Raw genomic sequence first — 17,053 nt, 5'->3', positions numbered from 1 at the left:
TCTAGGGTAAAGGTCTTCTATGGCGTATGGCCATTTCAATCTCCTTTGCTGCGACATCTGCTGTCGACATTTCCGTTTCTTCGAGTGACATTTCCATTTCTTAGAGTGACAATTAGATAAACCTTGAAATGCAAACACGCCAACGAAAACTCGGTCTCTTACCATAATCTACGGGCACTCAAAGCCACAAATACCCTTTTTTTTGTATTCTTGAGTTTCTTGCACTGTGGTATGTACGTCATCCCAAGTAAAAGATTTCGCTTTGTATGTTTTTCTGTAAACATTTGCAATGTCTCGTGCGCAATTGACGCACAGAACATAAGAACTGCACAAAAAAATAATTTAAAAAAAACTGAATGCCACATGGAGCTCTAGAAAATACCGTTACAAGATTCTGGGTTTCCGCTGTGAGGCTATTATTCCAGCCGAGATTGTTTTCGCAAAATAGGGACTTTAAATGGACGCTGTTGCACAATAAATTTTGTAACAAATTTGAAATTTGTTCGCAACTTGAAACTGTTTTTGCAAAAAGGCCGCTGGGCCACAAGTCCTAATATTTGTCAACCTTTAGCGCTGCTTTCTCGTTCCTATTTCTGCATCAAAATTTGGAAAGCGCTCTACCACGTTTCTTGCGGTCACATGGACAACAAGCAGGTAGGCCCGTGTCGTCATTATATGTCTATGGATATTGGTAGCGCTATATGGCCTTACGCAAGCGTACTTATAGAAAGCCCCTGGTGTCTAGGCATATCATTCGACGCGGCGCGCAATCAGCGTGTGATGCCGTCACTCATTTCTATTTTAAAAGCTTTCCGCGGCAACCAACATAGGCGCGATGCAAAACATTTCGCTTTTGTTACCGTGCGGGAAAAGTTGCTACCTAGAGGCGCAGCATAACTCACATGTCGGCCTTTTTCCCCAATACATATGCTGTTTTCTTTCAATTTTATTTATTTATCGGTCTTTGATCAGCAGGGCTCTCCTCATCAAGTTTCTTACAATATTGCCTATAGGGGGAAATCTGGCGCCACCGTCTATGCGCGTTTTCGAACAGGCTCTGCCACCGTAGGAATGCCGGTATACGGGTGTGCTGCAAGGAATTGTCTCGAACGTGGCTTGGCCTAAAACACAGTTACTTCCGCGAAAATAAAGCGCTCTTCGAATGAAATCGTCATATAAAGTATTTCATTGCTTCTTTAGTCATGTTCACTCATATAACAAGCGTGGGAAGGCAGAATATTATTATTATTATTATTATTATTATTATTATTATTATTATTATTATTATTATTATTATTATTATTATTATTATGTATGCATTTCGCGCCTACGGTTACATGTATGTACACTTTTATTTTCAAGATTGTTATTTGTTACACACACACACACACACACACACACACACGCACGCGCACGCGCACGCGCACGCACACACACACACACACACACACACACACACACACACACGTTAAAATAAAAGAAAAAGTGTCTGAGGTCTTGTCACTTCAAAAGAGAAATAACCTACAAACGTGAACCTAAGTTCGTTACTTCTAGAAAAGTAAGGAGAGCGCGATGATCCTGATCGCGTCGAGACGCACAACCACTGGGGCACCAACATTCGTCGAGTGTGGGTAGACCGCAGGTCAAGGAGATGATAGTTCCTCTCTAGCGACATGCGCTGCGCACTGAAGGCGGGACACTCCAATATCAGGTGCTGAAGTGTCTCGCAGCAACCGCAAGACGTACGCGGTTGACTGGCCACACGTCCATGGCTGTGTAACCGTTCACACACGTTCACATAGCCAACCCCTAGCTTAAGTAGTTGCGCTCTAGCGCGACGAGGCAAGCCTCGACCGCGAGCACGCTGCAGAGATGTTCCATTTGCGACGCGCTGGTCTGGATGCTGCTTGAGTAGGTGGCGACGAAGTAGCAGACGAGCGTCATCGAACTTGCACATAATATTTGAGCAGACAAAGTCGTTACGAGCGCAAGTTGAAGCCAGCCGATCAGCATAGAATGTGTGAATCCCACGCAGAGGTGAGAATCAGTGATGGGCACGACGGGCTGTGCAGGCGGCGCTGCGCAAAGCGCCGGTCAGCAGAGGCAATACACACGCCGCGCAAGGCGCCGCGGCAAAGCTGCTCGTCTGAACTGCGCTGTGGCCGGAATTTTGGAGGATTTCGTGCGTGCCAGGCTTTGCATAGCTTGCCTTCCGTCGCCAAGAAAGCAAAGCGCTGTTCTGGACGCGTGCACGGAGCTCGAAAACTCGCGGACGACGTTTCGCTACAGTACTCTCCCACCTTCGAGCGTGTAGGTCAAGCTGCAATATATATATATATATATATATATATATATATATATATATATATATGTCTCTTCGCTTAACGCGCATCAACCCAGAACCTTGGCCCCTGAACAACGAAGTAATCAACTAATCGCACAAATGCAAGGATTAATAGGCTGCTGCCGTTTGCATTATGACTGGGTTTGATATAATCAAAGAAGGGCACTAGTTTCTCGTAGACACGAACGACATACGGGAGCATTTTGAAACCGCAGCCCCTATGAGCACCATGAGAAAAGACGTGGCATGACGTAACTACTAGCGTATCACACTGTTGTAGCTCCTTCGTTTCACGCCTAAGAAGACTAACATCGATACAGCCGTCGCGAGAGGATTCGTCTTAGAACTGCGCATGTCGGAAATTGCAGTCGTGATAAACGCCGTGGCAATATCCGGCTGCCTCCGTTCGGATCCATACGCCTCGAGTTCTCGCAGTCTTACGGGGAGCTGGGTTCGGACTGTCGCAGTGTCTCTCCAGAGAACACAAGCGAGGAAGCAGAAAACATTTGCCCAGAGAAGAAAAAAATCCGCGCTTTTGCTTACACCGTGACTACTTCGAATTTGGGCGCTTCCGCGTTGCATTAAGGAACGTGTGCTCCCACTCACGCACGCACGGTCAACAAACACACACACACACACACACACGCACAAACACACGAACGCGCGCACGCACTAACTCAAAACCACCCCCATATAAGCTCCCAGGAACACGCTTGTAGAGCACGTAGCAATACACTGCTGGCCAGAAAGAAGAAAAAAACGATATAACCGCGAAGCAGGGCACTTGTTCGAGCTGGTCAACTTTCTGGACAATGTTCGCGCGCAAGTGTGGTCGCATGGACATGAAAGTTGTATATGCATGAGCCCCAGTCTTAATCCACAGGCTATGGACAGAAATACGTTTGGTCGTGCGGCAGCGCACCGTTAGCGTGCTTTAGACAAACCTATTGGGGACTGCGCGCGCTTAATGTCACGTGTCCGTCACAAAGACGGACACGCGACATTGAAAATATATGAGTAGGAAGTTCAACGCCCTTTTCCTGTCTGTGTTTTTGTTCTTATTTAAGGAAAACAAAAAGAAAGTCTCGCAAGTCGTTGAATTGACAGCCCTAATGCTATAAACATGGAGGTTTAGAGAGCTAATGGTCTATTAGATTAGGAGAATCGCTGCCGAGGGAAGGGAAACGTTGTCGAAAACAACAGAGGACTTGATAGTGCGCAGATGATGGTCGCTGGATATCACGGCTAAAAGCCCGGACTCATCAGACTCGCCCGGCGGCAGAGAGCGGGTACGCCCAAGTCGGATGTCGACATCAGAGAACTTTTCGCGCGAACTTTTCTCTCTCCTCACTAGAGCGTCCTTCCTTTCACAAGGATGGCTATACTGCACAATGATCCAGCTGACGGTGGTGCACCCTTTACAGGGGTTTTATTCATGACAGTGACCCATTTGAGTGAGTGAGTGAGTGAGTGAGTGAGTGAGTGAGTGAGTGAGTGAGTGAGTGAGTGAGTGAGTGTTGAGTGAGTGAGTGTGAGTGAGTGAGTGAGTGAGTGAGTGAGTGATGAGTGAGTGAGTGAGTGAGTGAGTGAGTGAGTGAGTGAGTGAGTGAGTGAGTGAGTGAGTGAGTGAGTGAGTGAGTGAGTGAGTGAGTGAGTGAGTGAGTGAGTGAGAAGAGGTAGAGAAGGGGTGCATGAAAAGCGGAAGAACCGAGCGTGTGCCGCAGAGCTTTGGCGAAGCATAATACCAGAGGGTATACTATTATGTTTTAAGAAGGAGATTTAGCTCGGGCACTGCTACAATTTTTTTTTTCAAACCAATATGAAGCGAATAGTTCTCTCATCAAGCTAACATTACGTCGATTTTGCTAAAATTTGTTAAACTTAAAGGAAAACGACAAATTCAAGTTGCTGCTGACAATAGAATTTTCACTTATGCTTCAAAAGCTTTCAAGTTTTTCCTAAAATCAAATGTGAAAGAAGAAAATAAATAACGCAAGGCAGTTCATTTCACAGAAAAGATATTGGTATTTCAGTAGCTACAGTTAAAGCGTTTTATTTGTTTCAGTAATCCAGCATCAAGCCATGGCGACTACATGTTTCCATAGACGTCTTCAATATCGAAAGAAAAGAAACCAGATGCGGATTATCTCCATTCTTCAAGCTTTCCGTATGAATACTGCTTAGCAGCAATGAATTCTTTTGGAGGCCGAGCCATGACGCAATAAACTACATATAAATTTAGGTTAAATTATTCTTGTGTTCATTACTGAAAACAGGTAACAGTACCAACAAGAGACGAAAACGTGCTACATAAATGCTGAGAATTGTTCACGAATGCGTAATCGTTCTTTGGCTCGGCGGTTACTTCGCTCTTGCCTTACTTTCCTTTCCTAGCTTATGCATGTCTGCCCGTCGCTTCCCCGGTGTTAAAGAAATGAAATCCGTGTACCGAACGGTGTGCAGATGAGCTGCCAGGTATCTGCATGGCCCCTTCAAAGCGATCGCATCAACTTGAGACGAAAGGCCATCGCAACCGGTTTCACCACAGCTGTATTTTCCTCCTTTTTATTTGATTTTCTATATTTCCTTTTTTGTTACGACCTGGACGCAGTGGCAATGACGTCACCAGTGTTTTCTATTTTTTGTAACGCCACCACCCACTTATTATTATTATTATTATTATTATTATTATTATTATTATTATTATTATTATTATTATTATTATTATTATTATTATTATTATTATTATTATTATTATTATTATTATTATTATTATTATTATTATTATTATTATTATTATTATTATCACATATATTCCGGAGTTCGACGGAAACTCGTCTGGCGAGAAATGGGCATAGTGAAATAAAACAAACACCTTGGCGAGTTGCATCTCTCTCTCGCCAACACTTGCCCTACAAGACGCAGAGCAGAACTGGGCACGATACGGAGGAACTAGTCGAATAACGGATACCCGCCTCAAATGCTCAGAAAGGAGGAACGTCGTGCCTCAGCGCCCAACCGCCAAGCGGTTACAAAGAACTGTAAACGCGCAGCCATTCCGTATGTGCACGGGGTAAGTGAGGCTTTGGCAAGTGTTTTCAATGAGTACGACGTCTGGGTGGCGCATGTCCCTGTCAAGCAAGTTACGTGGTCAAGTGATGCGCGTAAAAGACCACTTGGAACGATCAGGGTACCCCGGTGTTGTGTATAAAGTACTGTGCAGATATTGTGATGCAACCTATGTCGGCGGGACCGGTAACTTTAGAAAATGCATAAAACAGAATCAGTACGATGTCGCGAAGGGCAACTCATCTTCAAACGCTTTATTAGAACACTACGAGAACACAGATCACTGCATAGACTGGGAATCGGCATCCATAATCGCCACAGAGAAGAAACTGCCTGCAAGACTAATGCTTGAATTGCTGCACATTCAGACGACACAACATGCAATAAAACAGGACACCCGGGAATCTGCCAGACATTTACACACGCGCACTGCGCCATCTATATCATAATTAAACGGGTGCCACCGCGTTTGCTTTCATTGTGATGAAGGGTCCCCCGTAAGTTTAATTTCCATTGCATGCATTTCCATTGGCGAGTGTTCGTTTTATTTTACTATTATCACATGTACCAATCAGTTATTTTTTTACTCAGCAGCCGCACAACAGGCTTCTCTGCTCACACACTAATGCGGAAAAGAAAGTTTTCAAGGTGGTCTGACGAGAATGGGTTTCTCTGTGATAGATTTCTTTCTTGGTTTCAATTCTTCATTATCGCTTCTAAAGGTGCCAATCATCTACACTTGCACTATTATAACAATCAAATGCCTTAACTTCGCAAATTACGCATTTTGTCCAGATACAAAGCATTACACTTACGCATTAAAAGAAGGCATACAGCCATCCCCCACAACTCCAACGCTACACATTCACTGCGCAAGCTTGGCTCAATTTGTTAGCATGACACAGTTTTCAAACAGAAACAGATTATACAATAATTATCGAAGCATTATTCATTATTACGCCACAAGCTTCACGCATGTGTCAGCCGACTTTCACTGTACTGCACGAAATTAATTTTCCAATAGTGTAGGTGCGCGAGCGCGCTCGCGCGCGCGCGCGCGCGTGTGTGTGTGTGTGTGTGTGTGTGTGTGTGTGTGTGTGTGTGTGTGTGTGTGTGTGTGTGTGTGTGTGTGTGTGTGTGTGTGTGTGTGTGTGTGTGTGTGTGTGCGTGCGTGCGCGTGCGTGCGTGTGCGTACGTGCGTGTGCGTCTGTGTGTGTGTGTGTGTGTGTGTGTGTGTGTGCGTGTGCGTGTGCGTGTGCGTGTGCGTGTGTGTGTGTGTGTGTGTGTGTGTGTGTGTGTGTGTGTGTGTGTGTGTGTGTGTGTGTGTGTGTGTGTGTGTGTCAGGGCGTCACTTTGAAGAGTACCGTCATCAACAATCAAACAATTACGCCCCAGTGTGTCGTTGGAACCCCCTCCGAGGAGCTTGAACGCACCACTAAACGTTACTATCGCTATCAATGCTTTGCCCTTCAAGCGAAGTTGTGTAATTTTTTTAAGAATACTTAGCCTAAAACCGAAATAACAGAAATACACATTACACACGTCGATTTAGCTTCGCACACAAAATTGTCCACGTCGACGCGCTTCCTTGGTGCAGTGGGAGCTTAGTATCTTTTACTTAGAAATAGGAAGTTTATTCACGGTCCTATAAAGCGTGCATCATATACACACACTGAATATTCGTACTTGACCCATGCGCTGTAAAACTTAGCGTACAATTTATACCAAAAGAAAAAAATACAAAAAAAGAATAAGGATAGCACTTGAAGTACGCAAAGTATGTTTTGCGGCTACAACGTGTGTGTATGGCAAAGTGCTATTGTATGTTCATTCATTCAAATAACTTTATTGAGTGCCCTGCGATTTGGTGGGGTGGGCCTAGACCCCGCCTAGGCTTCGGCCAAGGGTTGTTGGCCCTTGGCGGCTTCCTCGGCTCGCTGGACGGCCCAGAGTTGGTGCTGCAGGTCCGAGCTGAGCAACGCAGACTCCCAGCGCGCGCGGAGGCTGTCGCTGTTTGAGGCTGCATCACTGTTATTGTGTGTTATACCCGCACATTCCCATAGGATATGCTCTAGGGTGGCTCTAGAGTCGCAATGTCTGCACTTGTCAGTCGTGTATAAATCTGGGTGTATTATGTGCATGATAGCTGGACTCGGATAGGAACTGGTTTGTAACTGCCGCCATTCGACAGACTGTTTTTTGTTTAATTTTGGATGAGGCGGCGGGAATGTGCGCCTCTGCAATCTATGGTGTTGTGTAATTTCATGAAATTTGGTCATTCGATCTTCCCACTCCCACTCGTCGGTAGTCGCTGAAGCGGGACTAACCGAGGCTCGGTCCGTAAGCTCTCGAGCCATGCGGTGCGCCACCTCATTGCTACCGTCTGGTAGTGTGTGAGCGGGTGTCCAGATGAGATGGACACTTCAGTCGTGGTTGTTACCTAATTTTAGGAGTCGTAGTGCCTCTGGGGAGATCCGACCATTGGCGAAGTTTCGTATTGCCGTCTGGGAATCACTGATGATTATATGTGCTTGTGTTTGTGCTATGGCTAACGCGATAGCTATTTCCTCTGCGGTTTCTACGTGTGGCGTGTTGACTGTAGCGCTCGTCATGCATTTTCCCTCGTAATTTATCACCACTGCTGTGTAGGCGCGTTTGTGTCTGTACCTAGCTGCGTCTACAAATATGGTGTCCTTGCTGTTACCGAATTTCTTTTGTATATCGCGTGCTCTGCTTTTTCGCCTACCCTGATGGTGGGTGGGATGCATATTCATGGGCATTGGAGGGACGGTTATCATGCCTCTGATGTGTCTGGGCATATCTACTTTGACACCATGTTGGGCATGATAACCTACAATACCAGGAATTAGGGACATTTCGTACAGTTTCCTTTTTTCGCCACCACGTGGCGTATCGACCTTAAAGAATTCGAAATTCCCGCTATGACGTATGCTGTGACGCACAACTAAAGAAAGCGCAATAAAAAGAAACACACCCTGAAGCTGTGGCTTCACCTTGGTGCTTGGAAACGAGCGCGCTTGTGTATCAGCGTTATCTCGAAGACGGCCAGCTACTTGCTCTACTGACAATGAATCGACGGTTTTGCTAGACACTTCGCCAGAAAGCTCGTCCGCATTCCGGAGAGATGTCTGATCGAGATAACGGCTCCCGCGAAGCTTCCGATTAATATATATTTTTTTTTTACTTGAGCAGGCCTTTTATTTGTACACCACTGTGGCCACGGTCTTGCGTGTATACGTCAGGGTTCTGTTTCATGGGATTCCTATAAAGCTGGCGTGATCCATTGTTTAAGAGGAAGCTTTAGCTCGGGCCTATCTTCGATGCCGGATTATCAAATACATGTAAAATGCAGGAATGCTTTCATGAGAAAACCACTGAACCGATATGAATGAAATGTGTTGCATTTAAGAGGGAAAGTTAAATTGCAGAGACTGCAGCAAAATGAATTTTCGTTTAGATAGTGTAATGTTTTCAAAGAATTGCAGGATGTTCGTAAATTTCAAAAAAAATAGAAGCATGAAGTTTACAAATCCGAAACTCAGCTATTAAAAACAAATATGGCATTTCTATATACTGCACACGTTGGAGCATCAAAAGCGAACAATTTTTTTTGCTTTAACTTAAAACTTACGTGAATTAGTTATAATGTTTGGAAGGGTTTTGCAAATGCAACATTCACAACATAGTGGTATATTTCAGGATGGTGTATGATATATGATTGCTATCCGCTTTCGATGTATTATTAGGTGCAGTTTACAGAATTCCGATATCATTTTTAGCTGCTGAGCTACATAGCTCTATACGCCAAGTTTTCTTTTTCGAAATTTGGCAATTCTTTAAAATTTGACGTAAGAAAGGTAGACCAGCCTATAATAAAATACCCCTTTCGGCAATCACAACACTTCAACTTTTTTTTTTCTAAATTCAACATAACTCATAAAATTTGGTGCATTGGTTGCTCTGAGAAACTATTTCCGATTTCCCATGTATTTCGGTAGGAGCCCCCGAGCTCAATGTTCCCCCTAAGTTCGAGCTTGAATAATATACTTGTTGGCAAGATACGTTTGTAAACGTGTGATCGTGGCCTAATGAGCTAGAGCACTGGCGTACTGAGCTCAACGGCAGAGGGTATGTTTGCAAAGCGTCTTGGGAAGGAATAGGAGAAAAGAAAGGGAGCAGGCTGGTATGTTATTCAGAAGCGTGTCTGGTTGGCTAAAAATTACTAAATGCGTTGGTGGTCATACCACCTTCCGTTCCATCAGCATAATTTCTATTTCATTTCGCTAGTATTGTGCTATTATTGTCAATCAATCGAGATTAGAACACCGGTGTCATGGCATTGTATTCCGTCGCAATTCTTTATCGCCGTCATTTCAGAATCCTCTCATCGTCGTCATGCCGTCGTCCTCATATGCCTTCGTCGTTCTATCGACATCATTCCTATCTCGTAATTCCATCGTCGTCACTGAATGCGCTGTCGGCCTGCGGTCCTTGTTCTACCATCGTGAGGTAACATTGACGAGCGATGGTCATAACAAATCGGGTCAATCAGGGAGACAGTGTATGGCCGCATATAGCCTAATCACTTGAAAATGAGGAGAAACACTACGGATTCTAAACAAAGATGTCTTAGCCAACACGGTGTGTCGCTTCTTGTTCGCTAGATTGTGTAAATGCTAATCGCATTAACTTCGATAATCATCTTAACATGGGTTCCGCAGGAATTCTTTCGTCTTCGCGACACTAACGAACTCTTGTCCACATTGTTCCCAGCCTATTAACACCTCGAATTCGTAGAGGTGATCGTGCTCAGGCATGTGACGGACGACCCGAAGTTTGATGGAGGTAGCGGTATGATTTCGACAGCGGCGCCGCCTATCGACCAGGAGAAACACATTTGGGTGGGTGGGAATAGCGGCGAAAGGCACACTTCGTGATTTGCTAGACATCACAGATTTGAATCAACCTGACAAAGAGTTAGGAATATATATGCATTGCAGTCGCGCTAAAGAAATTGAAAACTATTGGATTGGTGCGAGACTCGCTGCAAAAGCATTCATTAGACTGTCTCAGGTATCCGAGCTATCCTTAATAGGAATCAATGAGATGAGTTTCGATAGAGCTCGTTACATTTTTCAAGAGCGGAAGACGTGCCTAGAGGCAGAGTCGACTGCAATATTTTGTTGCTGCACAAAACTATCTAGATTTTCGGCATGATCATTTTAACGGGAAAACAAAAATTAAATAAGTTTTCAAGTACTTAGGGTACATAGATGAAATTGTAGCAAACAAATTCTGAAAAGTTAATTCGCAACTTTTTTGTGTCCTAAGGCACAGGGCAACTTACTACTGGTTTCCATTAATTTTCTTCGTTATATTTTCAAGCGAGTTGAATATTCTGCCGTAGGTTAATTCACAATTAGCCCAACTAATTAAACTGAGACTTTCAAGTGTATATTGTTCTTGGACAAATGCTTTAAGACTACGCGGATGCTGCAAAATTTCTCAACATTGGGGAGGGGAATATGAAAAACAAAATAGAAATGCAAAGCACTTTATTGCCTCGTAAATTTTTATTTTGAATGCTATTTCCACTCGTTAAGTGGCGCGACCCTCGTGTTCGCAGCCTTGTATATGTTTTTGTAGCACTAGGTGCGTTGTCTGCGAATTTATGTGAATAAGCAAGCAGATCATACTTTAATCTGGCGGAGAAAAAAAAAACAAAGAAAGCCTACGTTGTAGATGCACTGTACTGAAACACAATTAGACAGAGTCTAAATTTGCATATATTTCTAAACAAGAATGCCTAAATTGTCGATTAAAAAATTGACATCATTATAATGAAACCGAATAAAGCAATAAAGATGGCATGTTCCGCGTGAAAATATGATGAGCGTTAGCCTTGTGGGCCAACAATTTCTGTTTAATAAAAAAAAAGCTTCTAGTGGCCGTGTATTATCGTATTTCTGAAAACCAGTAACCAGCGTATCTAAATTTACATTCGCGCCAAAATTAGTGACTCGAGTTCTATCACTGTAGGTACATCCGAATGACTATATGAGACTAAAAAGTGAGATTAAATGGCGGGCGGTGGCGTGTATGGTAGTGTAAACCTATGCCTTCGCTATAGTATGTTGCCGCACACTTTAAAGCACGAGCATGGTGATCAACCGATGTGCTTTTTTACAACTTCATCCCTAAATGTATGCCTGGGTTCTCCCACTCCCGGTGGTTGTTGCCAGCCTGATCCCTCCCTATTTTCCTAACTGTCCATTGCAAGGTTTGTTTTCATACCAAATATTCACATAATAATCTGTGGGTGTTCGGCTAGTAATGAAATGTTTATTTCTCTCACAGTTAAATTATCAAGTACCCATAAAGAAGGGATGCAGGGAAATAACTTGCTATGATGCAGCTTGAAGACCGCCCGGCGGCCGTTGATCACATGACAGTATCTTCACAATAATCGAGAACGCGAGCTAGCTCCGTAAAGGCAAAAGGGCTAATGGGTGGAACAGAACCGGGCCGGCCAAACGTACTTTCGGGCTCGGGCCAGGCCCGGACCTCAAAAACCGGCCCGTGCAGTGCTCTACTTCAGATAGTCTGATCAGCAGATTCTCATACTGTCACTTAGTAGTGACGCTGAAGTAAACAGTCGTAAAACTGTGTATGACGAAACTGATTCTTTATTGGGCGAACATGTGCCCACAAAAGCAAGCTACACTCAAAGCACAACGAAAGCGGTGAACACAGTCGGCGATCGTCGAAATCTGATCAGCGGCGAAACGCGTCGGCTTTTATACATGAGTCATCGAAGGCCCCAGAATAACCCCTGGTACCCGCGTCTCTTCCAGAAAGATCTAGATAATTCGCGTCTCTCATACAATCAGATTACATGAGCGTCGGTGACAAAAGACAACGGATAGAAGCATCGATAACGTTCGAGAAACTTCCCATACATGCAGGCGCGTCCTGTGCCTAGCGATAACGTTTAACATTTTTAGCCGGTGGAAAGCGGTCACCGGTGAAAGATAAACATATATACGTGTCAATACCCTCCCCTTAAAAAGCATCGTCCCGATGATACAAACAAGAAAGCGAAAAGAAAACCACGCGTACAGAGAGAGAGAGAGAAAAAAAAGTATCAGTTTCGCCCGAAAGGCGAAGCATCAATTGCGATAGCAAATTAGTAGAGAGCTATTCGGAGTAGGCATAGTAGTTTTATCGGCTGCATAAACTTGGACACATCCGCTTACTAACTGAATTAACAAGCGTGGTGTCAGCGCGCACAAGCAAACATGAATAGATCACACTGAATGAACGCATACAACGACTGTCAAAACGTTGGCAGCAATCGCAGCCGCCGCAGCGGGCAAGGTTCGTGGGGTCTATCGCTTCAAAGGAAACTGAGCGGCGGATGCACAGCGCATACAATGGTCAGAGCCGTGTGGAGATAGGAGACCGTGCAAAGTATGAACGGAGTTGTTGGCAGAGTAGAAGCTGCGCCCCCCCCCCCTCCCTCCCCGCGCTGCCTTACCGCTTTGTTGCTTTCGCGTGGGAGATAGAGTGGCAAGTTCCCCTTACGGCCGATTGCAAGGTACGCCTTTGGTGCCGGAGCACAGCGTCGCCCGGCCTCCCTCCCTCCCATACCCCCACGGCCTTTCGCGCGACGGTCGCGTTTGCTTTCGGCCGTGCGTTCGCTCTCCGTGATAGCGCGCGCATCCCCACCCCCCTCGCGCTTTCGCTCGCGCATACGGCTCGCGGCGACGATTTTATCGCCCTTGGAATCTATACGGAACCTCACGGTGACGGCGACGGCGACGCCCACGGCAGAAATCCGGTTTAAGTGTCCATATAATTGCTATAGATTCCAATAGAATCCAATGATTCCAATAGAATCAGGGCAACACTTGACTTCAGCCAACCAAGAGAACAGGGGCCGTATTCTGTAACGCTTCGGTTTTCGAAGGCTTCGGTTTGCGTGCAGCGATTGGTCGCCGCCTGGGTGACGCCATCGCCTCAGGGCGCGAACGCATTTTTTGCTGACGTCACGCACATGTCAATCACGCGGAAACCGAATTTGTCGTCTGCTACGAAGCGAAGCCGCGCGCGCTGCTTCGGTCTGATCCGAAGCGCGGCGTGCCGTGTGCAGAGCCTGTGCGTGCCGTGTGCACGGGCGAGATCGCGGCACTCCGAGCAAAATGACGGCGTGTGCGGTGCCTGTGGCGCCTGTTATCGTGCTTTTAGCGAGCCTCCGTGATAGACAGCGACAACCTCGACGTCGACAAGACGCCTTTGAGATGACAGATGAGAGATTCAGGCGACAATTCAGATTCTCAAAAGAGACAGCGCTCCGACTGTGCGAGGAACTTGAGTGTGTATTTTGGCCGCAACGCGAAGTTGGCGTACGACGTCCCACCTAGCGGCATAAATGGGTCAACCGAAGTAAACAAAATTCGTTAAGTCACTCACCGCCAGTACAACTCACACGCGTTTCATGATGAAAAACGTAAACCTCATCAATATCATGAACAAATTATTTTTATTTACCAAGAAGCGCTCGTAAATTGCTATATTTTTACTCGGTTTGTGACGTTCACTGCCACAAAAAGAAACCTTCGCGCCGATTGGTCTCTGTCCTTTCACTTGTTTTCATTACGTCAACGGACCGCCCCAATGTGACGCCACCGCCAAACCGAATCCTTCGAAAACCGAAGCGTTACAGAATACGGCCCCAGGTTGGCTTCAGGAAGGGATATTCTACGATGGATCATATCCATGTCATCAATCAGGTAATCGAGAAATATGCGGTGTACAATCAACCTCTCTATATGGCTTTCATAGATTATGAAAAAGCATTTGATTCAGTAGAGATACCAGCAGTCATAGAGGCATTGCGTAATCAAGGAGTACAGGAGGCATACGTGAATATCTTAGCAAATATCTACAAGGATTCCACAGCTACCTTGGTTCTCCACAAGAAAAGTAGAAAGATACCTATCAAGAAAGGAGTCAGGCAAGGAGACACAATCTCTCCAATGCTATTCACTGCATGCTTAGAAGAAGTATTCAAGCTCTTAGACTAGGAAGGCTTAGGAGTGAGGATCCACGGCGAATATCTCAGCAACCTCCGCTTTGCAGATGACATTGTCCTATTCAGCAACAATGGAGACGAATTACAACAAATGATTGAGGACCTTAATCGAGAAAGTGTAAGAATTGGGTTGAAGAGGAATATGCAGAAGACAAAGATAATGTTCAATAGCCTGGCAAAGTAACAAGAATTCATGATCGCCAGTCAGCCTCTAGAGTCTGTAAAGGAGTACGTTTACCTAGGTCAATTACTCACAGGGGACCCTGATCATGAGAAAGAAATTTACAGAAGAATAAAATTGGGTTGGAGTGCATACGGCAGGCATTGCCAAATCCTGACTGGGAGCTTACCACTGTCGTTGGAAAGAAAAGTGTACAATCATTGCATTCTACCGCTGCTAACATATGGGGCAGAAACCTGGAGATTAACAAACAAGCTAGAGAACAAGGTAAGGGCCGCACAAAGAGCGATGGAACGAAAAATCTTAGGAGTAACGTTAAGAGACAAAAAGAGAGCGGTGTGGATCAGAGAACAAACAGGGATAGACGATATTCTAGTTGACATTAAGCGGAAGAAATGGAACTGGACAGGCCGTGTAATGCGTAGGATGGATAACCGGTGGACCATTAGGGTTACAGAATGGATACCAAGAGAAGGGAAGCGCAGTCGAGGATGGCCGAAAACCAGGTGGGATGATGAAATTATGAAATTCGCAGGCGCAAGTTGGAATACGCTAGCGCAAGACAGGGGTAATTGTAGATCGCAGGAGAGGCCTTCGTCCCGCAGTGGACATAAATATAGGCTGATGATGATGATGATGATGATGATGACCAAGGGGAACTTCCCTGTCCAAGAGAATTCCTGGACATCACGGCAGTCTCAAATGTAGCACAATAAATAGATGGCGCTGCTTCAACCTAGCTGTTTTATTCTGCCCTTCAAGTCTCGCACTCCCAGCGTCCGAGCTCGGTTGCCACTCTGCGTCATTACACTATATATATATATATATATATATATAGCCAGAACGCCTTGAAGACGCGCCTGGCTAGCACCGTTCCGTCTGTCACAATGATTAATTTCCTGCTAAAACAGCACGTAAAAAACTGCTTTAGCTTTATTATTACACACAAACATGTTTGTTTAATTTTGCGGACATACTATTCAATGCAGATTCTATGGAACGTAATAAGTATCAGCTGGCCGCTAAAGTTGGAGGGCAGACGATAAGATTCTCGCTCGCTTTGGAACAACTTGTCGTCTGTTCTTGCTTTTCTTCGCTTGATGCTGCATTGCAGGTGAGTAAACTTTATTGAGAGATGTAATATGGGTGAATGAAAGCTTTTTATGTAGATTTTATTTTAAGAATGCGTTATTTGTCTAGCCATATAGACACGTTTTAGACGGAGCCTCGTACAACACCAGCCAACACAAGCCTCGCAGACACATATCCGTCATTCCCATGAGGGCACGGCGCCCTTTAAGAAAATCGCATAGACGGTGGCGCCAGTTTACCCTCTAGGTGTTATATTGAGAAACTCTATGACTTCAGGTCGTGCCCGGCGCCGCTGTGATTACCAAATGCCGTCTGGCACGACCTCATAGTCCACTGTGCGAATACGTCGGATGATCTTATATGGTCCGAAATAGCGACGTAACAATTTCTCGCTAAGTCCTCGTCGGCGTATCGGAGTCCAGACCTAAACACGGTCGCCGGGCTGGTACTCGACGTAGCGTCGTCGAAGATTGTAGTGTCGGCTGTCGGTCCTCTGCTGGTTCTTGATGCGCAGGCGGGCGACCTGTCGGCCTTCTTCGGCACGCTGCAAATAGCTGGCAACGTCGAGATTTTCTTCGTCGGTGACGTCCGGTAGCATGGCATCAAGCGTCGTTGCCGGGTTCCTTCCGTAGACCAGGTTGAACGGCACCGCGTGCGTCGTTTCTTGCACGGCCGTGTTGTATGCGAAGGTCACGTGCGGAAGGATGGCATCCCACGTCTTGTGTTCGACGTCGACGTACATTGCCAGCATGTCGGCGATGGTCTTATTTAGGTGCTCGGTGAGGCCATTCGTCTGCGGGTGGTAGGCGGTGGTTCGGCGATGGCTTGTGTGGCTGTATCGCAGGATGGCTTGAGTTAGTTCTGCCGTAAAGGCTGTACCTCTGTCGTTGACGAGGACTTCTGCGGCTCTGTGACGCAGGAGGGTGTTCTCAACGAAAAATCGGGCTACCTCGGCGGCACTGCCTTTGGGCAAGGCTTTTGTTTCGGCGTAGCGCGTGAGGTAGTCCGTAGCTACGACGATCCATTTATTCCCGGACGTCGACGTCGGAAAATGCCCCAGTAAGTCCATCCCGATCTGCTGGAATGGTCGGCGAGGTGGTTCGATCGGCTGTAGAAGTCCGGCTGGCCTTGTCGGCGGTGTTTTGCGTCGCTGAGTGTCTCGGCATGTCCTTACGTAATGGGCGACGTCGGCAGAGAGGCGAGGCCAGTAGTATTTTTCTTGTATCCTCGCGAGAGTGCGTGAAAAACCGAG

The 17,053-nt window shown here is 45.8% G+C and overlaps 1 protein-coding gene across 1 annotated transcript in view; it reads left to right on the top strand.

The window, feature by feature from the left end:
- The window catches only part of LOC119461565 (uncharacterized), a 297,956-nt gene that overhangs the window by 111,170 nt on the left and 169,733 nt on the right, over positions 1 to 17,053 (top strand). The gene's annotated exons all lie outside the window — the stretch shown is intronic.

The sequence above is a fragment of the Dermacentor silvarum genome, chromosome 8 (genome assembly GCF_013339745.2).
Source record: "Dermacentor silvarum isolate Dsil-2018 chromosome 8, BIME_Dsil_1.4, whole genome shotgun sequence".
Lineage (NCBI taxonomy): Eukaryota > Metazoa > Arthropoda > Arachnida > Ixodida > Ixodidae > Dermacentor > Dermacentor silvarum.
This window is presented reverse-complemented; position numbering and strand designations above follow the sequence as displayed.